This window comes from Apodemus sylvaticus, chromosome 1 (assembly GCF_947179515.1).
Source record: "Apodemus sylvaticus chromosome 1, mApoSyl1.1, whole genome shotgun sequence".
Lineage (NCBI taxonomy): Eukaryota > Metazoa > Chordata > Mammalia > Rodentia > Muridae > Apodemus > Apodemus sylvaticus.
In genome coordinates, this window is record NC_067472.1 from 37,001,764 (window position 1) to 37,027,724 (window position 25,961).

General features: G+C 45.0%; 1 protein-coding gene across 1 annotated transcript in view; it reads right to left on the reverse strand.

The window, feature by feature from the left end:
* The window catches only part of Kank1 (KN motif and ankyrin repeat domains 1), a 187,440-nt gene that overhangs the window by 112,562 nt on the left and 48,917 nt on the right, over positions 1-25,961 (reverse strand). Inside the window, exon 3 of the mRNA XM_052187924.1 lies at positions 3,244-3,371. The gene's annotated coding sequence lies outside the window, so the exon portion shown is untranslated. The remainder of the gene's footprint in view (positions 1-3,243; positions 3,372-25,961) is intronic.

Here is a 25,961-nt window from a genome sequence, read left to right on the forward strand (position 1 = left end):
TTAGGATACAGTTCTCAGCTTCTGCTCCAACATGCTGCCGTGCTTCTCGCCATGATGATAACAGCCCAAACCTCTGAAGCTGTACACAAGCCCCCAGTTAAATGCCATCTCTTAAACGAATTGTCTTGGTCATGGTATCGCCTCACAGCAACGGAACAGTGACAAAGACAGGGATTCAGCAGCGTCAGTAGAGCACTTTTGTCACATGCGTGAAAACGCATGAAGCCCTGGGTCTGAGCCCCAGCGTTAATACACTGGCTGAGATACGCAACGGTCATCCCGGCACTAGGAGGTGAAGCTAGGGGGATCAGAGGTTCAAAGTCGCACATAAGGATGGCTCAGAAGGCAAAAGCACTTTCTGAACAAGGCTGGCAACCTGAAAACAACCCAGAGAAGCCATATTAAGGAAAAAAGAGAGAGTCAACTTGACAAGTTATACTCTGACCCTCTGACATCTCAACATATGCTGAGGTGTTCTCACCCCTCTACACACAATACACAACCTGGGTGATTGCGCACACATGCATACAAGAACTCACACACATGTGCCCTCACACTATTAACACTAATACTACTACTAATAGTTTTGCTTTGTTTTCTTTATTGATATATTTTTTTATTTACATTTCAAATGATTTCCCCTTTTCTGGGTCCCTACTCCCCGCAAGTCCCATAAGCCCTCTTCCCTCCCCCTGTTCCTCCATCTACTCCTTCCCACTTCCCTGTTCTGGTATTCCCCTATACTGTTGCATTGAGTCTTTCCAGAACCAGGGGCCACTCCTCTTAAAGAAGCTCAGGGTTATCCTGGGCTGCAGTGGGAGGTCGAGGACTGGGATACAAGAGATCCTGACACAAACGGCAAAGGAGGGTGGCAAAGGAGGTACTCCTCTTCCTTTGATTCCATTCAGCCCCTTGGGCACTGAGGTCCTAGCCTCAGTTTCCCCATCTATGCACTTGTGATCCCCCACATGGTTCCCCATCATACATCATACTTCTAACACACCCAAGCTTCCTCCTCCCAACTCTACCGCCCTTCCCTTCTCCCCCCAAAACGTCCCTCCCCAGGGAGTGTCCCTCCCCCCCTCCCCAGGGAGCGTCCCTCTCTCCCTCCTCCCCAGGGAGCTTCAGCTTTGCTCTTCCTTTCCCAGGACATCTCTGGCCCTGGCTGTCCCCACCCAGCACTCTGTGACTTATCCTTGTGCGTGGAACATCAAAACTGAGGATTAAGGAGCCAAAGACAGACATCTGGAGCACACACCAGCTAAGTCATGGACCAGTCCATCATATGCAGTGAGCAAAACACTGAATCTCCAAGTCAGTTTCCTCCCCTGTAAAATCCAGGTTAATAACGGCTGCTCACCTCCCTCACAGGTATGCAGCGAGGATCAAACGTGTGTGTGTGTGTGTGTATGTGTTCATGTGTATGTGCTTGGGTGTGTATGGGGTGCGCATGTGCACCCACACTCGTGCCTGTATGTCTCTAACAGCCTGGCTATCCCTGTTTCTGCTCTGCCATCACACTTAAACATTCTGCACCAACTGAGGCAGGGATGGTTGTGGGAGAGCTTCAGCTCATCACAGCCAATGCTAACAGTATGACAATGTCAGCTGTCTACTGTGAATTACTAATTTGGTAACAATCACGCATCACTCAAAACAAGCAGAACATTTTTTTTTAATAATGTGAGCATGTACTTCCATGTACTTCTAGAAGACAGCTGTAGTGGACAACAATTGTTGAACACGGATCAAGTAAGGCACCATCCTAAAGTGCTTTACAAGGGAGGTCTTACTGTCATTTATTTACATTGTACAGACAGGGAAACTGAGGCAGATTAACCTTGCTGTGATCTAAACCCAGGCATCTTACTCCAGAGCCTGTTCCCTTCACCCTTATGCACAGTTCTACAACTCCATTAGTGATGACACAAAGGGAGAGCGCAGAGGTGACAGTCTCTAGAATGCTCGGTGGGAGGGGATAGACACACAAGAACCATTGCGATCTCTAAAAATAGACAATGCCGCTCAAATTGCAATCCTCAGGCACTGCTGGGCACCATCAGTAACTTCTCTATCCTGAATCCAAGGAGTTCATCCTAAAGAAATGACCATATATGTGTTCAACAAATAACCCAGAAATGAAGCTTCTAAAATTACAGAAAGAAGTGATGTGTACAGTCAAGAGAAGCCTCGGGCCGAGAGGCTGAGTATTAAACGCAGCCATGTAAAATGGTATGGGAAAGGGATTAATTAGCATGTTGTCGAAGTGTGTGGAACAGCCTAGTTAGTGGTGGGGTTTATTATCTCAGTAGCCCAGGTTTACAAGCTTGGACTCGTCAGTCACTTAATTTCTCAGAGCCTTGGTTTTCTTAGCGGCAAATGATGATGGTGGTACCGATCTCACGGCACCATTCAGTTAATAAACTGGCAGGGCGGGAAGATGACTCTGCAGGTAAAATGCTTGCCAGGCAAACCTGATGGCCTGAGATCAGTGCCCACAATCCACAGCGGAAGGAGAGGACCCAGCCCTGAACGTTGTCCTCTGACCTTTGTGCACACGCATGCGTGCACACAGACAGACAGACAGACAGACAGACAGACAGACAGTAATAAAGGAAAAAGAAATAATCTTTAAAGGAGACAATAATTTAATGCCTACAAAGTGGATGGTGCTGAGTCTGGCAAAAGGGCAAGAATGCGGTAAGTGTCAATCATTTCTAGACCAATCTAGCAACTGAACCACACACACACACACAACATAAACTGGGAAAATAACTCAGGGAAGTGTTAGCATCTCTGGAAGAGGGATAATAGTTTTCTCTTAAATTCCCTGTATTTTTACTTTTGTCGTTTGAATTTTTAAATCAGCAATATATTAATATCTAAACATTTCCATTTATTTCAAGTAGTCTTAATAATGCTCCTCTTGACCTAATAAATTCTTTCCGGTATAAGCCAGTCTATGCAGACTGTGTTTATGGAAATGGAGTAGTTTATTGATTTAATCTGTGGAATAATACATTCCACCTCCATTCTTCAGTCAAGCAGCCTGCTCATATTTCATCCTATAAAAATATTTTCTGCACTCTTATACATTTTCAGATTAAGAGAGTTCTGAATGGAATATTAGAACATAAAAAAGCCAGTGGAGGGGGAATGGATTAATGTCTGTAGAAAGTAAAGTTATAGAAGACAAACATGACAACTTTGTGATGGTTATAAGATAAGAAAGTATAACCTTACCTTAAATCACGTAAGGTCAGAGGTTACTGCAATAAACATCTCAACTCCACTGACAACTTTTGTAGTGTGGCCGGAAGATGGATGTAATTCAGTAGCTCTGCAGTCCGTCCAGGATGGCAACGATCATTCTGAGAGGAAAAAGATCTCACTGAGGGAAGTGTGGCAGAGCAATCTCCTTTCTCAGTTCAGACAGACAGGCCGGGGAGTCAACGATCAGGGTCAGTCCTGTTTCAGAAACCAAACCTCGACCTCTTTCCTGCTGGGGGCAGGAGCAGGAAAGAACTGAGAAACTGCAAAAACCAGTCTCTCTGCTCCAGGTAAAAGCTAGCCACCATGATGCTTATGGTGAATTACCTTCACTCTTTCAAAGAAAAGGGCTTGGTTCCTGGCTGTCTTTCATCCTCAGTTATCATATCATATCATATCATATCATATCATCATATCATTTATCATACCATACCATCTCATACCATACCATATCATATATGTGATCTATCTTACATATATATGATATATAAGAGATAAGAACTTCTTTTTCATTGCCTCTTTCTAAATCCACCAGTATAATGTCTATGACTTCTTAACAACCAGTAGCCTGGATTCCCCCTGTAGATTGCCACCAGTCAGCTCTCTCGCATTGGTCCTATTACCTGCACAACCTTAAACAGATCGATCGCCCTTGTCCCTGAGTTCTTGCTTTTCTCGACTATGCAATCAAGATCCGATGCCAGCTTTCACACCTCCGTGGTGCCATGAAATCAGAGGCTCCCCGGGTATGACTAGCGCCTGCTCCACCTCGCAGAGTGTAACCAGGTTATCTGTTCTGCCTGCCATAAAGCTCAGCTTCGCTATAACTGAGGTGAGAGCGTACAACCTGGAGGCTGCTGTGAAATCCGTTAAGTAAGAACAGCGCGTCCTTGGGTCTTGCAGATCCCCGCCACGGGTACTCAACAGCACCAGCCACACCCATCCCACCCTACAGACCACTACCAACCCCAGGGCTCTCTGGCCTTAAAACTTCTCAAGTCCTCCTTTACTCAGACCCTTGGTGTTAAAGATTTTGTCTTCTGTTCAATATAAACTCCTCTGCTGGCTTTTAGTTCCCCCATGGTGTTTTACCATCGCACTAACTAGGTACTATCGGCTTCCAGTTCCTTTCGTTCCAGTGAGACTAGTCTGACAAGACAAAGCCAAGGGTTCTTACACCTTTCTATGTAACTCTCAAGTCCCCTTGTAGGGTACAGGCTTGGGTCCCCCAGTCCTAGCAACATCCATTATCTTCATATCTTAACACTCACACACCAACTAACACACCTGTCCGATGTGGCCTTATGAATCCAGTTTAACTGTCCACCTGTGAAGAGATGATTTGGAATTAAGTTTTCCTTCCGTGTGGACAGCACTAGAGTTTTTGTAAGTCAGTTCTCCTCTGAGTCATCTCTGTCAGTATTCTTTGAGTTCAACAGGCCTTTACTAAAGGCTTCCTTTATTAAAAGGATTTTGAAAGGTTTCACCATAAAGAAACGATAAACACTTGAGTAGATAGGCTTACCTGTGTTTGATTCATTCACAATATATGTGCACTTTAAAATATAGAGTTACCCAGTTGTGTATAATTTTTGTTTGTCAGGTTCAATCACCGTTGAGTACTGGGCACATCTAACCTGCTGGGTCACATAGGTCCCAGGATACATTATAAACATGGCTCAGCACGTTTGTAGAAATCACCGGGAAGCAAATGTCAAAAGGCTGGGGACTGCTCACTGACCACTCAGTCTAAGGGTCTCCTCATGGAGCTAGGAGATGAGTTCTGAGCATGTCTGTTAGGTCTCACACCAAAGTGAACATTTCAAACTCATAACCAGGCTCTCTGCAGCGCGGACAATAACTTGCCATGGGAAAAAGGCGATGGGTTTCTACAATTTTATCCCAAACATGATGGATAAAGAACTAAAGGAAGGTCTTGGCAGGGGGTGGGGTGAGTGGGAGATGCAGGGCGCGTCAAGGAATGCAGGAGAGAGTATCTGATGGAGGAGAAGCGGAGCCACTACAGAGCCGACAGAACCACACCAACAGCAGGGGCGCACAAGGACAAAGAGATGAGCATGGGGTCTTGTGAAAATTCACAGGAGGCTTCAGCCTCAGCCTGGAGAAACAGGAAATGGTAGGTGCCCCCCCCCCCCAGGTGCAATTTTCAATATGGCTGACACGGGGTACCTGTGGCAGGGTTGTAAGGAGAAACCAGGAGGGCAAATGGAAACAGTAGACTTGCCTGTCAAGAACTCTGAGGTTGACTGCCGGTCACTTTCAAAGACTCTGCCTGACCTAACATTCTGATAAAAACACCAGAATTCTTTAGTTTCATTCCTGTCTCTGTGAGAAATACTAATGGAGAGGAAGGCCTTGTTTGGATGGACAGTTTCAGAGGGTAGGTTTATATCATGGTGGGCCAGGAAACAGAGCTAGCAGGATGTGGTATGGTGCGTGATGACCTTACCCAGGAACATGCTCCCGAAGTTTCCACCATCAGCTCCCAACATAATACCAGCAGCAGCTGGAGACACCTCAGTCCTAAGCTGTGGCAGCACCTATACTCCCTCGGCTCTCCTCTCAGGGTCTGACTGGGATGGTTGCCTGCTCTACCAACACCACCCTGCTTGCCTGGTTTTGTCTCCCTAAGGAACCTTACAGAACCATTCAACACTTTACGCTGTCAACCCTGGGAAGCTGGCATTCCGCCTGCGGCCTCAGGAACACGCTGGTTACTCACGCAGATAAAAGAAAGTAGATCACAAACCAGCAGCACGAGGTTGGGGAATTTATATAGTTAATGCTCAATTATTTTAAAAGTAACATGTTTCATCTTTTTAAATAACTGTTTGTTCTCAACTATAGGTTTAGAAAATTCAAGACTGAAGCTTTTAAGTGCTAGTAGCAAGCATCTTAATGACTCCTCTTCTACTCTGGCATATCTGCAGGGCCAATGTACAAACTAATATCCAAACAGGAATGATCTGCTATTACTGTAACTGGCTTTTCCCACTTATTTTAATGGAAGCACTGTGTCGTTTAATAGTTTACTACACATTTATTTTAATGACTTCATGAGATTTCATTTTTTAAACCCCTTTTAATGCACTGACATAATTTCTAAGTTTTGTAAAACAATGCCATCTGAGATATCCTTTCAAATATTCTTAGTTATTTTTCTAGAAAAGGTGATAGGCCAGTCATATAAAACATACAGAGCTGATATTGTGAAGAGTTGCCCATGAGGATGTCACATCCACTCTCCCATACCTTTCTAATACTAGGGTAGTATTTATTTCTCAGCATTATATTCTAGCCACACATGATGGCACACACCTTTTATCCCAAGACTCAGGAGGCAGAGACAGGCAGATCTGAGTTCAAGGACAGCCTGATTTACAATAAGAGTTCCAGGGCTGGTCAGGGCTACTACACACACACACACACACACACACACACACACACACACACACACAGGTGAGCTAGAGACAGGTGGATCCCTCAGACTCTCTGCTCCGGGTTCAATAAAAGAGTATGTTGGAGGAAGAGGAGGAGGAAGAGGAGGAGTAAGGAGAAAAAGGAAGAAGAAGAGGAGGAAGAAGAGGAGGAGGAAGATGGAGGAAGAGGGGGAACAGGAGGGGGAAGAAGAAAGGAGAAGAAGAGGAGGAGGAGAAGAAGAAGAAGAGGTGGAGGAAGAGGAGGAAGAGGAGGAGGAGAAAGATGAGGAGGAGGAGGAGGAAGACACCAGACACTCACCTCTAGCCTTGATTGTCTTTATTGTATGTGCACTCACAGTCATGCACACACACACCAACACCAAGCCATATACCTACTGGTTCTTAGGACTTCTTGGCTGTGTTTTTGCTTTCTCAGCTGTAATCCCAGAGGCTAAGCACATTCCTTCCAACCAGCTTCCAACAGCTCCTAGCTCTCTCTGTTCATTCTGTTGAGCGTCTCTAGTAAACACGGTCTCCAATAAACCCACTTCCCTCCCTTTATGTTTCTTGATTCTTGAGGATCACTGTGCTCTACGAAAGTTAAACTATTTTTGGCAGGAAACCAAGGCTGCTCTATCAGCAAACACTTTCCTTTCTTCCAAAGGTCCTTGAGTGGCTTGGCCGTTAGCGATGTCCGTGGTGACAGTGCATACCCGAGCCCTTTTGTCAAAGGGGAAGCATGCTGTGATCTATAAATATTTTATGTGCAGCCTGTGCTGCAACTCTAGATGCCAAGGGCTTCGCAGAACCCTCTGGCAAACACTGTTCTATCAATACTAGGTATAGGCTTTGGCATCCTACGTGTCCTTCCCATTTAGTCCTAATTACCAACCCAAATGTCTATTTTGCACTGCGCTGGCTGTGCTGTGGGCAAGGGAGGGTCTGAACTCAGAACAGAAGCAAGCAGCTGATAGTTAAACCTGACGGCACTCACAGCGCTTCGCTGAAGTCTAAGAGCAAGAGGACATGACTGTGCGACCCTGGAAGACAGGTTTTTTTTTTTTTTTTATCAAAGAATATTAGTGGAACCAAATGACTCGTTGCCAGGAAGGGGAAACACATGCTTTGATTAATTTAAAGATTAGTGCTAGAAATTTGAAAACTAACACATGCGCAGTAGAAAAGTTTGCAAATTGGCTTCAGAAAGTCAAGCAAATGTCTCAGATCCCCCCACTCACCCACCCATCCAATAGCAGGGGTGAGGCCACGCATCTCAGCAAGTCCAGCTGGCATCCCCAAAGTGTGGATGTAGCCACAGAAGCTTTAGAAAATTGGCTAGGTGACCAGAGGAAACTCGGCCTATAGACCACCTGGCAGCACCCAGCACTTAAGTATCTCCTCACAGGACTGGTGCTGACAGCCATGGGACAGGACGCTTGCTCAGTGCTTTTCTCTTTTAACTCTTAGTTACATATGACTCTGGCTTCCTGCCTTCGGGCAGGGCCACATCTGCCCTCTGCCTGCACCCACTGAAGAGTGGGAGTCCCAAGAGAAAGCCCTGATGTTGAAAGTATACTCATGTGGCCAAGCATGACCTCAAGAGTGGCCCCAAAGTGACAGGACCCAAAGGCCTTACTTGACATTGTGACATGCAATCAGGTCTGGAAGCTTGATGCAACCCCAAGAGGGAGGTGTCCACCCCAGGAAGCAAGAATCTCAGGAACAACTAAGGTGAATCTTGTAACTCAGAGTGAATAATCAGTCACTTAAGAAAAATGCAATAATCCCCGAGCCTCTAGACTGTGAACTAAGATTCATCCCTAATTCAAATCAACTACTGACTGAACAAACAAGAGGGAAGGAGCCCAATACCCAGAGTCTGTGTTTTCTTAGTTCCGTGTCATTGGCTTTCAACATTCTTAATAAAGGAGGCTTTTAAAGCAGACACCCATGAGAAGGCTTGGACCATGACGGCTTTTACTAAAACCTCAGTCTCACTTATCATCACTGCCGGGTAAGACGTCTGCACTAACAGAGTCAGGCACCACTGAAAGCATCAGGTGCTGACAGCTATGGAGCCTTGGGAGCAGAACAACTAGAACGTGAACCACGCTCCCTCTGAGTCAACATCAGCCTAGAGCCCAAAGCCGTCGCTCCCCTAGGGTAAGGTTAATGGCTAAATCCACAATAGCCAGCTAATGGCATGTGCAGAGAACGCCTCTGTCCTTTCATGCAATCTGTGGCCTCTTTGGGGTTTTCTGAAGAGGTCACTGTGTCAAAGAAAAGCCACTTTCCCACCTCCCAACACACTCCCCGTGTCCTGGTTCCATGTCTGCTCCTGTAATCAATAGCCAGGCAAAAGGCAACAGAGGGAGTGAATGGCTTCTTTCTGCAGAGCTAGTCTGCAGGGAGCTGAGAAAAGTAGGGACAATGGGTCCACACACACACACACACACACACACACACACACACACACCCGCCCCCTACGCTCTTAGGAGTACTTCAGGGTCCTGATAAATTCATTCCTAAGTCAGTTTTGTTCCTTGCAGCGAAAGATTGCCGATGAATCTCTTTCATGTGCTGTGTTTGCTGGGCATGCTGGGAGCTCTAAAGCAGAGCAGAGGGGTACCTGATGGTGGGAAGGGATGCCTGGTGGACTAGAGCTTGCAGCTGCTAACACCAGAGGTGGCTAGACCTCCCCTCCCTCCAAACACTGGCACCTCCCCTCTCAGACTTCACTCATCAAACTATTTGAAGCTAGAGACTGAAAACCCCAGCACACGTCTAACCCCGGCATGCGGTCAGCTCCGATTTTCAACTATCTGCATTTTTCTTTATTTTAGATCCAATAGATGTGAGACTTCTCCAATAGATAGCTGACTGGAAACAGTCACCATGAGACCTAGTTAAAGGAGGAAAGTGCATATACAAACAGCAGCTGGGCATGGTGGCACACGCCTTTAACCCTAGCACAAGAGGCAGAGGCAGATGCATCTCTGTGAGTTCTAGGCCAGCCAGGGCTACATAGAGAAAAAGTATGTCCTGTACAGAAAAGAGAAAGTGCTCTGGACACCCACAGAAGGTGGCAGGGGCAGAGGAGCTGCTGGTGTCAATGAAGGGGCAGGTGACACACTAGGAAGAGGCCAGAATGAACACGGTTCCAGCTTCCTGGGTCCCCACAGAAGAGGGGAAGCAGACGCCCCATGCCAAGCAAGCCGGCTTTCCTCTCTGTGAGAGGAGGGGCGGGGTATTAGGGGCGGAGTCCTCAAGAACAGACTGCTCAGTAAGAAAGAGCCACAAATTAAAGTGGAAGAGACACTAAACTAACAGTTAAACAAATACATCACAGGAAATTATATTCAACACACACACACACACACACACACACACAGAGAGAGAGAGAGAGAGAGAGAGAGAGAGAGAGAGAGAGAGAGAGAGAGACTTATCCCTTATACACATACACTGAAAAAGGTAACCTGATTCCACCAAAAGCCACCAGGCACAGTGTCAAATACTGGAGAATATGAGGAGAATATGAAACATTCTAAGGGAAAGTACTAAATCACCCCACACGTATCAAAACACATCAAATAGCTCATTGGCAGCCTAAGAGCACGGAACACATGGAATATGTGGACGGCATTTTTCATGTCCTAATGTAAATAACTGCCAGTCCAGACGTCTATAGCCAGCCAGGAAACTGTCGTTCAAAATAGAGAGATAAGGGCACTTGACCACAGACTAAGGCAGCACTGCCCGGGGATGAAGAAAGACAGTGTCAATCTTAAGACTGACACAGAAGAAAAGAATAACGTTCACGAGAGAAACACCACACACCCCCAATAATGGGGAAGAGACAGAAGAAGAAACAATAACCCAACAACGAAATTATAAGAATTCGTAAACATCTTTCAAAGAACAACCTCAAATCGCCAATTATAACTCAAGGACCAACTGACTTAAAAAAACACAATCCAATTATCTGTGGTTTCCAAGAAACTAGCGAGCTAGAGGAGAGGATGGAAACCAAGCAAACCAAACCACACCAAAATTAGAGATTTAAAAGGCCACTATTAGTAAATGGGAAAATTCATTGAGAAGATACAAGTGTAAACATACACAAGCTAAACACTGGAACATCCAATCTCATACTAACAGCCACAAAATCAATTTGGTTCCGATAGAATAACAGTCTGTCTTTAGATACGACATTGAAACTAAAAATCACCAAAGAAACTTCAGAGGTGAAGTCACACCACTGATCAAACAGGACTTAAATAAGGTTATCTACAGAGTATCCCACATACCAGGTAACAAAATACATTCTTCTCTGTGGCCCAAGGGACCGCCTCTAAAACAGGCTACATTCCAGGCCAAAGACAGTCTTAACAAATACAAACCCAACCCAAATAATTCCTGTATCTTATCAGACCAGAGTAAGCCAAAAAGCAGAAGCCGATAGCAAGAGAAAGTTCAAAAACTGCACACATGTAAATCCCCATGACTTCTGTATCACAATTACTTTTTTAAGGTTAGGTTTAAAAATAGCACTTCTCAATATCAGCAGGCTTCGAAATCACCCATGGGGTTTGTCAGACCTGACTGTTCGCCACCCGCCTCAGAACTTCTGATTTAAGAGGTTTGGGACAGAGCCTGTGAGCTGGATTCCTAAGGAGTCCCCAGGTAACGCTTGGAGTTCACAAAGAACATTTAGAGGCAGAAGCTGCCAGCTCTCCATGAGACATGCTAACTAGAGATTCCTTCAAACACTGCAACCCAAAACCCTCGCCTCAGGAAAGTCAAGGGGTGTTAACAGCTTACAAGATAAGGTCCCTGGTCTAAAGTAAAATCAGTCTCAGGAGAAGCGCCAAGCTTATCTCTTGCTTCCTATATCTCTGAGGCAAACCGGCAAGCACAGCCTCCAAGTCAAACATTATTGTTGCCTGTGACCCTCAGCAAAGAGCCCCACAGACATCTGAGGCTGGACATGAAAAGGGCAGACAGCTCCACAAAGTGCCACAGGGCAGTGGACGCAGAGAGAGGGAACTCAGCTTGCTGCTCGCACGCCATGGCTTCCCGCCGCACCTCTTTTTTTTTTTTTTTTAAGTCTTTTTTTTAATTCGATGTATTTTTTATTTAGATTTCAAATGATTTCCCCTTTTCTAGCCCCCCACTCCCCGAAAGTCCCATAAGTCCCCTTCCCTACCCCTGTTCTCCCACCCACTCCTTCCCACTTCCCTGTTCTGGTTTTGCCCTATACTGATTCACTGAGTCTTTCCAGAACCAGGGGCCACTCCTCCTTTCTTCTTGTACCTCATTTGATGTGTGGATTATGTTTTGGGTATTCCTGTTTTCTAAGTTAATATCCACTTATTAAAGTGCATACCATGATTGATCTTTTGAGACTGGGTTACCTCACTTAGTATGATGTTCTCTAGCTCCATCCATTTGCCTAAGAATTTCATGAATTCATTGTTTCTAATGGCTGAATAGTAAGTACTCCATTGTGTATATATACCACATTTTTTGCATCCACTCTTCTGTTGAGGGATACCTGGGTTCTTTCCAGCTTCTGGCTATTATACATAGGGCTGTTATGAACATAGTGGAGCATATATCCTTATTACATGGTGGGGAATCCTCTGGGTATATGCCCAGGAGACCAGCCTTGGTGGTCCTTGTAAGGCCAGCCGCCTACACCAGTCCTCAAAGGAGGCTGCTCCCCCTGCTGCCACCATGGAGAACCGTGGGAAGTCTATCCCCACTGCAGGCCTGCGATGGTAAAGACGGTGCATCTAGCCTGCTGCTCTCAAACCTGACCCTATCAGAAGTATATGGAGAAGGGTATTTTTTATTTGTTTGTTTTTTCAAAGCCATCTCTGGAGCAGTGGTTCTCAACCTGTGGGTCTCGACCTTTTGGGAGTTGGGGGGGGGGGTCGTAGATCAGATATTTACATTACAACTCATAATGGTAGCAACATGATGGTTATGAAATAATTTTGTGGTAAATAGTCTGATCTCGAGACCACACCAGAGAACCACATGGCAAGGGCTACTGTCAACTGCCTGTTACCTCAGCAGCACCAGTTCTCTTAATGACCTTATACAGACCTACTGTGTGACCGACCTCAGGCACGCACTGCGCAGACTGTGTGCTTTACCTTCCTATCCATTAGTAGACACTTCTTATCCCCAGACGGTTATCAGTCCCTAGTTACTGTGTAATTTTAAAGTTGTTACATCAGTGATGGTGGCACATGCCTTTGATCTCACAGGAGGCAAGAGCAGGTGCAACTCTCTGAGTTCAAAGGCAGTCTTGTCCACAGAGCCAGGTCCAGGACACCCAGAGTAACACAGAGAAACTCTGACTTGAATTTTTTTTTTATAACAGAAACTGTTTCTTCTCTTCGAATATTTTACCTTGTTTAATTAAAATAAGTTAGGATACTTATTTTATCCTATCCTATCCTAATAATAAATAATATTATTTATTATTTATTAAAATAATAAATCAGAGCTCCCTATTGAAAAAAATAACACATGGAAGAAAGATGCTGGATCCCCTGGACCCCCGCCTTAAGCTAAAACTTCCCAAATGTGAGCCTTCTAAAAGAAGAAGAAGAAGAAGAAGAAACTATATTTCAATGTTTTTATTTTTCCCTCATAATACAGGTTTCAATAAAAATACATGCCCACATGCTCAAATGAACACATACATACACACACACACACACACACACACACACAGAGTCTTCAATAGAGCATAGAGCATTATAAAGCTAAGGGTTCTCCCATGTTCCTCATTTCAATCTTGGGAATGTAAGCATGTCCCACTGCAATCCAGGGAAGAGAGTAGGGGGTCAGGCATGGGGGTCCCACTGCGGCTCAGCACCCAGGGTCTGCAGAACTGACAGAGCTCAGATGCTGAGCTCGGACGCTCGACTTCAGCAGACACCTCTCTCGACATACCCGCATCCAAGCCCACTCTCACACTTCTTAGTCTCTGGGGAAGGTCATGAGTGTCAAGCTTCTGCTTTTCCCAAGAGAAGAGGGCTGTGGGGTGAACCTTTTAAGTCTCTGTAGCCAGAGAACAAACACCATGTGATGGGCAGGCCATATCTGTGATTTTGTGGGATAATAAGACTCCTTCCACACAAAAGGCAAATTCAGGTTGCCCTGGCACGCACCCTGGAAGCACCGGGCTGTGGTGGATGGGCTAGCCTACTAATCTCCTCCCTGGCTCCTCCACACACCTTACTCTCTTCTCTCAGCCTCTAATTAAAGTTAGCTGCAGTTACAAAAAAAAACAAAACAAAACAAAACAAGAAGCACATTGTTCCGGTAAGTCAACCATCCTAACAGAAAACCTTTCACAACTGTGATTTCATCTTGTAAGACGGGAAGACTGGCCTTCCAACTGCAGCCGCTCTATAATTTTTCTTAATTAAATGTGTGTGTGTGTGTGCGCGTGCGCGCGCAACAGCATGTACAAGTGTGCAAACACATGTACAAGTGTGCAAACACATGTACAAAGTGTGCAAACACATGTACAAAGTGTGCGACACATATGTGCCTGGTGCTCATGGAAGTGAGAAGACTCCATCAGACTCCCTGGAACGGGCCTTACAGGTAGTTATGCACTGGAAACTGAAGCCAGGTCCTCTGCAAGCCGAGCAACTGCCCTTAAGCACCGAGCCATCTCTCCAGCCACTTCTACTACAGTGAAATCATTTCTCCATCTATTGGCTCCAGGTTTGGAACACAGGTGTTCATCACCAGGGATGTGGAGAGCCGAGCTGAAGAAGGCTTTGAACATTGCAGTCACTTTAAACACTTACGCATCTGCTGAGCTCACCAGGGGCTTTTCCTCGTAGTTCAAAGCCTCTGCTGCTTCTGGTTTAAAGAAGATAATCATAATCCTAAATTTTATTTATTAAAACAAATTAATTTTTATTTTATTTATTAAATTTATTAATAAATAAATGTACTATTCTAGGTTCTTCATACTGACAAAGTATTGTTTTAAATATTGATTTAGTTTAACTTAATACTTATGGGTGTTTTGCGTGCATGCCTGAGTACCATGTGCATGCAGTGCCCCTAGAGGCCAGAAGAGGGCATCAGATTCCCCCAGAGACTGGAGTTACACAGGCTTGTGTGCCACCAAGTGGGTACTGGGAATGGAAGCCAGGCTCTCCACAAGTGCTTTTAACCACTGAGCCATCTCTCCAGCCGCTTGTCGCATTATTCTTTATTTTTCTGTGAAGACTGCTCTGTGGTGGTGATCGTCACACAGGAGGCACTCTAATAACCAAGGCATCAGTGCCACACATTCCAGAACCCCGACAGCCAGCTTTCTGCCTCTTCAGGAAGTAACTAAAATCCACACCAGTTCAAACGTTATTCATAAGGCATGCTAGGAAAAAAGGGAACTTCCTCTTAAAACCAAACTCCCCTGGATTATCACATACACCATAATAAGGTTTGAAGAGACTACCAAGAACGTAAAAGCCAGTCCTACCGAGAGCAACCCTTCCACCCAACCGCCCCATCCTAGTCCAATAGAAGACTGTATCTCTGGAATTGCTGGCTATAAAACTGGAAAACACAAAGTCTTGCCAGAAATAGCTTTCGTCTCTTCCTCAGTTAAAACAGGTACTGATGCAGCGAACACATTAACATCTTAAGCTTTTTGGCTAAAATGAACACACCTCAAAAACATACAAACATGTAGTTTAGTCACGATTACACACACAAGCCTCAGATGTATAAGTGGAAGGAAAACATCAATTTCTTGGTTTCAACTTGTTTTAAACCGAACTATTCCACTGGGTGTGGCTACGCCCACCTGTAATCTCAGTACTCAGGAGGCAAAAAACAGACAGCCATGAGTTTGGGGCCAGCCTAGACCACATAGGTGATGAGCTATTTCAAAACAAAATTAACCAACCAAACAACCAACCAAACAACCAAACCAGAAACAGGTGTCTCCCCAAGAATGCCCGCCCCCAGGTGCCCTCACCCCCCAGGGAACCTGAGCAGACTGTAGTAAATAAACAAGACTTGATTTATGAAGCCTGAAACTAAGGAGCCAAGTTCTATTTACCAAATACTTAAATTTTCCCTATAAACCAATATGTCTCTATAGATAATTTTCCTACTGCTTTAGAATAAAATATGTTGGTTTTTGCTTTTCTAATAAACTAAGGATACCATTCACTCCGTGCGTGTAAGGTTTTCAGGTGAGACCCTGTAATGCCAATTGTATTTCTGGTAGTCATTCAAAAGTCAAATTGGGGCTGAAGAGTTGACTTGGAGATTAAAGTTATCTGCTGCTCTTGCAAAGAGGCTGGGTTCAGTTCCCAGCACCCACAAAGTGGCTCACAGCCATCCATAACTCTAGTTCCAATGGACACACCGCCCTTTTCTGACCTCAGAGAGCTATACATGTACTTGATATACATGTATACATAAATACTTACATACATATATACATACATACATTGATATAGGCAAAACACTCATACACATAAAATAAGTAAATTTATTAGTTTAATACTTAATTATTATTTATTTATCAACTATTAATATTTAATTAACATTAATTAAATTAATCAATATAATTTTGAACAAATCAATATATTTAATTAAATTATAGTTATTATTAAGTATTAATTATTATTAATAATAATTATTTAATATTAGTACATGTGTCATTTTAATAAAATACTTGAAAGCAAAATTAGGAGAGTATCAGACTGTAACTTATGTAAGATTATAGATGCCCAGAAACCAAACAGTAGGCTGTGGTCATTCTTATCTTTTTTGTTTCATACTGTGTTTAATTTTACAGTCAGTGCATGATGACTGGACCCATGGCCTCGACTACGAGGCAGGGGCTCTACCACTGGTTACATTCCCAGCACAAAGTTGCTCACTTAAAAGAAAGGAACCGGGGTTGGGGATTTAGCTCAGTGGTAGAGCGCTTGCCTAGCAAGCGCAAGGCCCTGGGTTCGGTCCTCAGCTCTGTTAAAAAAAAAAAAAAAAAAAAAGAAAGGAAGCGTGGGGAGCAACCCCTGAAAGTTTTCCTCTGCCCCCACACAGTCAGGGCACCCAGGCTTTTATTTTAGAGTCTCATTTTTATAAATGAAAGCATGGCCACATCCTTGCCTATTAAATACAAAAGAACCCACTGGGCACTATAACATGATCTCGTTCGGTGGTAAGTCCTAACAAGCAACACGCAGGCACGGCCCTGACTCTGGCTGTTTATCACCATGTTTTCTCAGGTTAGATGCTAAGGCTCTCATCTAAGCAAAGCACCAGCAGGAGAACGATGGGCACTGCCAGAGAAACAGTAACTTCTGCTCCAGGCCAACCTCCCCACACAAGGTTTGCTCTGTCATTGATAGGACTGTATTATGTATCAGTGTTTGCCTGGAGAACAAGTCCCGTTCTTGCAAGGAACACACACTGTTGATCACTAGACAAGTCTCCATAGGGCTGGTTCTGGATGGAGCCCTCCCCCTCCTGCCCCCTCCCCCTCCTCCCCCTCCTCCTCCTCACCTGGACCAGGTCCATGGGGACAGGTACCATGGAACCCTTTTTTGTTGTTGTTGTTTTGCTTTGCTTGTTTTGTTTTGCTTGTGGAGGCGCAAATTGGTGTCATTGAGAATTAATTGATTTGGCAAGACACACCCACCATCTTTGGTAGTAATAGTTTTTTCCTTACTGTTTGTAACTTCTGTTTTGTTTGGGGGGGGGGGTTGCTGCTGCTGTCTTTGTTTTTAAGACAGGGTGTATCAGCAGGTGGCCTGGAACCTGGGATCCTCTTGTCTCTGCCTCCAGAGAGCTGCTATTGCAGGCAGGGACCCACCGCATCCAGCTGTGGGATTTGAACCTTCTGAAACCTACTTTTTTCCCCTCTAAAAACAGAGTCAGGAAATAATGTCTGTCCAAAAAAAATGTAGAAAAAAAGCATTTGAGGCTTACTTCATTGTGGTAACAAAAAGTCAGAAATTTAAATTATTACAGGAGCATTTAAAACGTTGATGAAACCTGACAACAAACTATGCAAATGGGGTTTAAAGTTAATAAATTCACATTTAAAATCAATATAATTTTCTACCTAGCATGTGTGTGTGTGTTGTGCCTAAAGCAATATAAAGTTAATAGAGCCAGATGATTTTACAAAGGAAAATGGAAGCCCTCAATTTCCATAATAAGTGGTGTTAAACAGACAGACACATCAAGATTTTATCAGCAGTATTAAGATCGCCCCTGCCTTTCAAGATGATGAAAGTACTTTAACAGATTGACCTCCTACTAACGAGCGTCCAGTCCAGGTCACAGGTTAGGTTTCAGGGGACTGGGTCTTGATTGCTTCCCCCCGCCCCCATTGTGCAGGCTGTCCACCAGCTGGGCCCGCTGGACGGCCAGGAGCTTAACTCAGCCTCAAAGCTGTACCACCAGGAAGTCACAGTCAAGGCTTCATTCATGGTTAGACTGCACTGGGGACATTTTTTCACAGTTATGAAAATGTAATTTTTGATTGGAAAAAAATCCAAGTCATCTTTAATATTGATAACTTTTTTCAAATGTACACAAACACAAATCATCCTAGAACATAGGATAGTTCCATAAACTCTTGCAGGCAAGCACAAAATAAGACAAAACATTATAGAAATGACAGGCATTTGCACATATGCGTCCCAACACGTGAAAAGCAAATTCTCCTAAATAATTACTGATTTAAAAAAAAACCCACAAATCCAGTTACAGGATTATTGTGAAAATACAGAAAGGCAGAGAAAGCACAGAATTAAAGAACATGTCCTATGTTCAGTGACCAGGAGAACAAAGATAGATAGAAGCCTTAAGGGATTACAGAGAACCACCTGTCTAAAATAGAATAGCCCATTTGTTTGGAAAAGGTAACAACGAATGCATTGAAAAATTACAACAAAACAAGAAACAGAAATAACAACTCTAACAGCCTCTCAGAAATCCCACTCTCCGTAAATAGTTACAGTGAGTCAGAATGCAGTGAGAAAGCTCAGGGCTATCCTGGGCTCATTGCTGGGAAGGGACACTCTGAATCACGGCTGACATCGAGAAGGGGAGATCTTGGAGGAAGGGCAGGGAGTCAGGTTAAGAGACTCGGGAAGCCACATCCAAAGAAAGAGACACTGCACCCAGGGTGTCCCCACACAGAGGGGCTGTCCAGATGAAGGGGGCCAGTTGGGAGAGGCAGGCTGGCCATCCATCCCCACCCACTGGAGGCAGTGGAGCAGACACATTGAGCAGTGGGAGTGGAAAAACTGACTTGAAAGGAAACAGAGTAAAAAGTATCAAGAGGTTAATGCAGTTACCATTTTATTTTGGTGAGATAATGTCTCGCTCTGTAGCCCAGGCTGACCCTGAACATCCAGCCAGCCTCTTGCTTCAGCCTCCCAAGTGCTGAGATTATAGGCAGGAGCCACCACAGCTGGCCTACGGCTTATTTTAATGTTATTTCTGACACGGTAATGTTTGCATTTATTAACCCATAGTAAGGAAATAATAAAATAACGTTTTAAAGTAAATCCGGCTGCAAAGATGCCTGCTCTGTAAGTAAAGCGCTGGCCACACAAGTGTGAGGACCTGAATTTAATCCCCCAGAGCCAATATAAAACGGTGGAACATCCTGCCTCACGCCTGCAACCCTGGTGTTGAGAATGCAGAGCCCTTCTTGGGGTTTCCTGGCCAGTCTAGTCTAGCAGCTGAGCTCCAGGTTCAGTGAGGGACTGTGTCTCAAAAAAGTAAGGTAGAGTGAGGGAGAACGATGCCAAGACAGAGCCCCCTCCTCATGTATGTGCGTACACACACACACACACACACACACACGAGAGAGAGAGAGAGAGAGAGAGAGAGAGAGAGAGGGGGGGGGGGAGGGAGAGAGAGGAGGGAGGGAGGGAGGGAGGGAGGGAGGGAGGGAGGGAGAGAGGGAGGAAGGGAGGGAGGGAGGGAGAGAAGAAAGGGAGAGCCAGTACTGGTTGGTTTTGTGTGTCAACTTGACACAGGCTAGAGTTATCACAGAGAAAGGAGCATCAGTTGGGGAAGTGCCTCCATGAGATCCAACTGTGGGGCATTTTCTCAATTAGTGATCAAACAGGAATGGCCCCTTGTGGGTGGTGCCCTCCCTGGGCTGGTGTTCTTGGGTTCTATAAGAGAGCAGGCTGAGCAAGCCAGGGGAAGCAAGCCAGTAAGAAACATCCCTCCATGGCCTCTGCATCAGCTCCTGCTTCCTGACCTGCTTGAGTTCCAGTCCTGACTTCCTTTGGTGATGAACAGCAATTTGGAAGTGTAAGCTCAATAAACCCTTTCCTCCCCAACTTGCTTCTTGGTCATGATGTTTGTGCAGGAATAGAAACCCTGACTAAGACAGAGGGAGAGAGAATAAAACCACAGACACAAGTGCAAATATGCTCACTGGATGACCATTACAATGACAAATTTTTCACAAACTTGAATTTTCAACAACCATGGAGACATTCCATATGTTTATGAAGAATCAAAGACAGAGAGAGAAGTTCCCAAGTTAAGCAGAAAAGTAGATATGATGCTCAAGAGATTTAAAACAAAACAAAACACACAGAAATGACCAGAAGGAAAACCACCAGAACTTAAGTGGTTCTGCCTTTCATCTTAAGTTTATCTGGGGACGTAAACTTTTTTCCTTTATATTGACTTATTTACATTGGGAGTCAGGAGGCAGTGCCTGCCGTAGCACGCCTGTGAAGGTCAGAAGACAAACTGTGCGAGTCCAGCCACGTGGATTCTGTACAGCAACTCAGGGCGTGAGGCTTGGCCCGGGGGTGGGGGGGGGGGAGGTGAGGGGGGGTGGGTAAGCACCTTTCTTTGCCAGTGAAATGCTAAGATTAAATAAAAACGCACGATTTTTCTCATTCAGAATCCAATCCTTTTCATGCCAGACTAGTCTGCAGCTGAAGACAAATACTACTTAATTTTGTGAGGTGAGGAACAGTTAGATTGAGACAGAGCCTAAGGCTGCGGAGGTTCTGCAGTCCAGGCTGACCCTGAATGCTGGTCTATCTCCCTGCTTCTGACTCAGTGCTGGGATTATGGGCAGGCTGGCTGTGCTCGAATAACTTAACTTTTGAACCTTTTTCTTCCTCCCTAACATCGAAAGCAAAGCCATTCAAGCTAGCTTCAGATTGAATACCATCGAACAATCCAAATTTGCACGTTTCTATGGTATTGGGAAGTCTGACAAGCAGGCTCAGACATTTCTCCAGCTAGCGTGAAGTTTCAGCAGGAACCAGTGCAATACCAAAGCCCCATGAAGGAGGCTCACAGTAGAGCCACCTTCAGAAGAAAACATCTCCATAGCTAAACAGGCAGGTTTCGTGCGCTTAACCATGGGTTATTTTGATGGTGCTTCCTAGCTAATGGCTGCCGAGAAAGCATCTATCTCCAGGTCTCATCCTCACAGGAGATACTTAAACTTTGCAGAGAAATCTTTCAAGGCCTCTCTGCAAACTGGCCTAGAAAAGAGCAACTATAGGTTATTGTTCAATACTGGCTTCCCCATTGCCAGGGCTCCTGGCTAAGTCCAAAAGTTAGGATGCTACCATGTTCTCGCCAGTAGTCATAAGCCATAGAAGGTGGCTTTTTGACAGCTCTGTATAGAATGAGTAGTCTCCAGTTCTCTGGTTAACTAAGTTTACAAAAGAGTTGCCTAGCCCCTCTTCCTGTTCTTCACAAGGGTCATAGGTAACAGAGAAGAAGGCGGGCTTTGTCACCTTTTCTCATCATTATTTGTGTGACCGGGAGGTCAGTCACTGCCTAGTTTCACCAGATTCCTCCACAGTGGAGGGTCCCACACACTCAAGCCAATGTCCCATTTGTACCAAATGTCTATCCCCCGTTTACCAGACAGCCACCTGTGTGGACCAGAACAGACTCATCAGAAGCCAAAAGTAATGGTGTCGATGAGATCACATGAGGTGAGCTTACCCGACACTGTAAGGTGGCTGAGTCCATCGGATCTCAACTCCCAGGAGCGTAGGTGAGAAAGCACGTCGAAGCGGCGGACACTGGGGACATCTGCTGAAAGGTGTTGATTAGGAGATGGAAGAGGAGCCTCAAAGAGGCAGAGTTGGGTGCAAACTCAGATTACAAGGGCGGCCAAATTGTGGGAGTGAGCCGAAGGTGGAACACTGTGTGCCTCTTTGGAAGAATCTAGCCAACACCGCTGCCAGTATACTCACAACACCGCCTTCCCAGATCCTTGTGTTAGCCGTGTGTGCTGGGTTGATTTCTGCTGCCGGGATAAACATTCTGAGCAAAAGCAACTCAGGTGGGGAAGAGATTTATTACCTTACAGTTCTAGGTCACAGTCCATCACAGAGGGAGGCTGGGACACAAACTCAAAACAGGAACCATGCTCTGTGGCCCGTGCTATCTGGCTTGCACCTGCATAGGAATGGCACCGCCCACGATGGGCGAGGCCCGCCTACATCAATTAACTAGAGATTCCCCTCCCCCCCACCGGCTCAGACTTGCCCACAGGCTGATCTGATCCAGAACATTTTGCAATCAAGGCTTTTCTCTCAGATGACAGTATGTTGTGCTAAGTTGACAATTAAAGCTAATTAGAGCAGAGCACAACTACATGTACTCTGCTCTAATTCATGTAATAACTTCATGTTATTAACATGAAACAATCAGATCATGTGTCCTCTATACAGATAGGCATGTATGGATCATTTATAATTTGTCTATATTAAGGGTGTGGCTCAGGTGTTTTTGTTGAAAGCGAAGGTATAATAAAATTATTTTTTTTAGTAAATTTATTCATCCTCTACCCCCTACCCTACCCCATACGCCATGTGCATGTGTCTCTGTGTGTCTGTGACAACCATAGCAGTGTGTGTCAGGGGAAGAGCCATGACAGCTAATTCTTTCCTTCCATATGTGAGCCCCAGGAATTGAACTCAGGTCATCAGGCATAGGGACATACATCTTTGCCTGCTGAGCCACCTCTATTTTTTATCCTAGGTTTTCTAGACAGTGTTTCTCTGTGTAGCCCTGGCCATCCTGGAACTAGCTAGCCTCTGTAGACCAGGCTAGCCTCCTCAGTAGACCAGGCTAGCCTCCTCAGTGATTTGCCTGCTTCTGCCTCCCAAGTGCTGGGATTAAAGGCATGTGCCACCATCACCTGGCTTCAAAATATTTTTATACTTAGACCTGACACAGAACGTGCACTTTCAGGGCTGGAGAGATGGCTCAGCAGTTAAGAGCACTGACTGCTCTTCAGAAGGTCCCAAGTTCAAATCCCAGCAACCACATGGTGGCTCACAACCATCTGGAATGAGATCGGATGCCCTTTTCTGGAATGTCTGAAGACAGCTACAGTGTAGTTGCATATAATAAATAAATAAATCTTAAACAAACAAACAAACAAACAGAAAACCAAGAAAGTGCACTTTTGACAGGCAGTGGTGGCGCACGCCTTTAATCCCAGCACTTGGGAAGCAGAGGCAGGTGAATTTCGGAGTTCGAGGACAGCCTGGTCTACAGAGTGACCAGGGACAGCCAGGGCTACACAGAGAAACCCTGTCCGGGGGAGGGGGGAGAGTGCACTTACTATCACTGAGTGACAGAGGTTAGGACACTTGCCGAGGATCACAACAATGACCCTGACCTCAAGGAGCTCCCCAGCCAAAATGTGTAACAAAGAAGAAAAAAGCCACATGGGAGACTTTTACTGGAGTCCAGCAAATGTTCTTTTAGCACCGCATGAGCCCTGTAACAGTGTAGGCTCTTACATCATTTTCCAGCAACAAAGTTACCACTGATCAAGCATATTGCTGGGCCAGTGGTCCCTAAGCATCTCTGGACCACACTGCACTTCGAGATCCCTTTAAAAAAAAAAAAGACCATTTTCTAGGAAAGCATGCACAAATGTGACTGCATTGAGGTTCATAGATTTCTTTTTGAAACATAAACATATAAATACACATAATAAGCAGACTGTCCTAGACCTAGAGAGTACTTACTTGGGAGGCATATTCCCAGAATCCCTCTTCGACAGCACCCTCTGAGTGGCAGTCAGAGAAGACTCTCCAGAGAGAACTCGCCACTTTATTCTCAAGCACAATCCATAGAACGGACACAATGTCACTCAGTTACACAATGGCCCTTCAGACTTCCCAGTGAGAGGAGTACTCGTTCTTCGAGCCCAAGCACAATGCACAAAGGACAGAGACACAGATAGAGCTGCCCTATCAGGATGTGGGGACGCTGACTTTCAGTCACAGAGCGTGACAGATGAAGCAAAAATTACTCCTGATAAGGTTAAGGAACTAAAGTCTGATACAAGACTGCACCATTGGATGATTTTACACAACAGAGTCACAGGTCCATCTCTTTTTTTTAAAAAAGCACAGATAAACAGGTAAACACCCCCTGGGAACGCCAGCGTGCATCGGCTGGAATCAGCTGAGATCAAATGGCTCCAGCTTAGCCATTTTTAGGTAGGAAAGCAGGGTCAATGCCATAAAGAAGACATCTTTTGAACGCTGGGGAGGGGGTTGTGCAGATTTACTGTTCCACGCCAAGTCAGGCTATATAGCGCACATATAATCTTGCATTCATTCATCAAACGTGTAGTGAGATGTAGCTAAGAGCCAAACATTAAAGCATCAAAATCCAGGAAGATTAGACTACGTCTTCTTAATGATACTTACTCCATAGGAAGACGGAAAGCTAGCCGTTCTAGCGGCGGCTAATGACAGCCAATATCCGTGTGGTGGGTTATAGATTCTAATGTACAATGTAGTCCTCCCAGTAACTCTGAGACATGTAGTAACTGGTAGTCTGTCTCATTCCACAATAAGGATTCAAGGCATGGGTAAAGAAAGGTCCAGTGCTCACCCAGGCAGTATGGCCAAATGGACTGCGTGGAAAAGCCCTGCAGTCCACACCATCTACACCAGCTGAGACTGGGGGCTGCCAAGATTAAATATGTGCAAAATGATTCTGAATTTTTGCCTGACTCCAATCTCCCCAGAAGCGAACTTTACCCCATTCTGTGATTGTATAGAAATACAATTGATTGATTTCACACAAGGCTGACATACACTCCTTTAATCTCAGCACTTGAGAGGCAGAAGCTGGTGGATCTCTGACTTCAACACCAGCCTGGTGTACACAGCAAGTTCCAAACAGACAGGACTACACACACACACACACACACACACACACACACACACCACAAAATTTGTGTAGGAAGAAGGATAGGAAGAAACAAAGAAAAGAAAATAAAAAAATGAGCAAAGAAACAAAGAAAGAGAAAAGAAAATAAACAAACCCAACTTACATCAATAACACAGCAGTTAAATAGCCAGATGAGGCTGATGGCCCTTGTCTCTAATCCTAGCGGCTGGAAAGTAGAGAGAAGACTTATTCATTTAAGGTCATCCTTTTCAGCTGCATAGCAAGTTGAAGGACAGCCTGAGCTACAGTCTCACCTAAAACCAAACATCGGTTAACTAATTAAATAAGACAGAATGGTTAATCCACTGTGTGATATCTTAACCTGAAGCATAAATGGAAGTCACCCTGGCCACCCTGGCTTGGTGATTTCCACAGAGCTCTCTGGATACACTCTCTGCATTATTTTTCCAGAGACATGATTGTGTTTTTTATGCAAATGAGCGTTTCGCCTGTCTGTGCACCACATACATGCAATACCAGTACAGGCCAAAAGATGGCGATGGAGTCCTTAAAACTGTTTACAGACTGTTGTGAACAGCTATATGGGTGCTGGGATCCAAACCTCTGGAAGAAAGGCTATCTGTCCAGCTTCTACTACCAGGTCTACTGACAATTAGATACAAATCCCTCTTACTGCATCTCTGATTTGGGCTTGCATGACTGCTTTAGCAAGTCCTTTCAGACCTCTGGTAAGGCAGTTCAGTATCATACCCTGAGCCATGAAGTTTACTGGCTTCAACATGCATTCCATTTCTGGGAAGCTGACCCACTTTCTTCATCAAAGGTCACATTTCCCAAAGATCCCACAACCAGCATTACAGATGGCTGTGAGCCACCATGTGGGTACTAGCAACCAGTTCTCTTAACCACTGAGTTATCTCTTCATCCCCTGTTGAGTCCTCCTAATTAAGGTTGAAGGCTACCATTGTCTAGATAACCTTCTGAGCTTGGTGCAAGATGGGGGGGCTC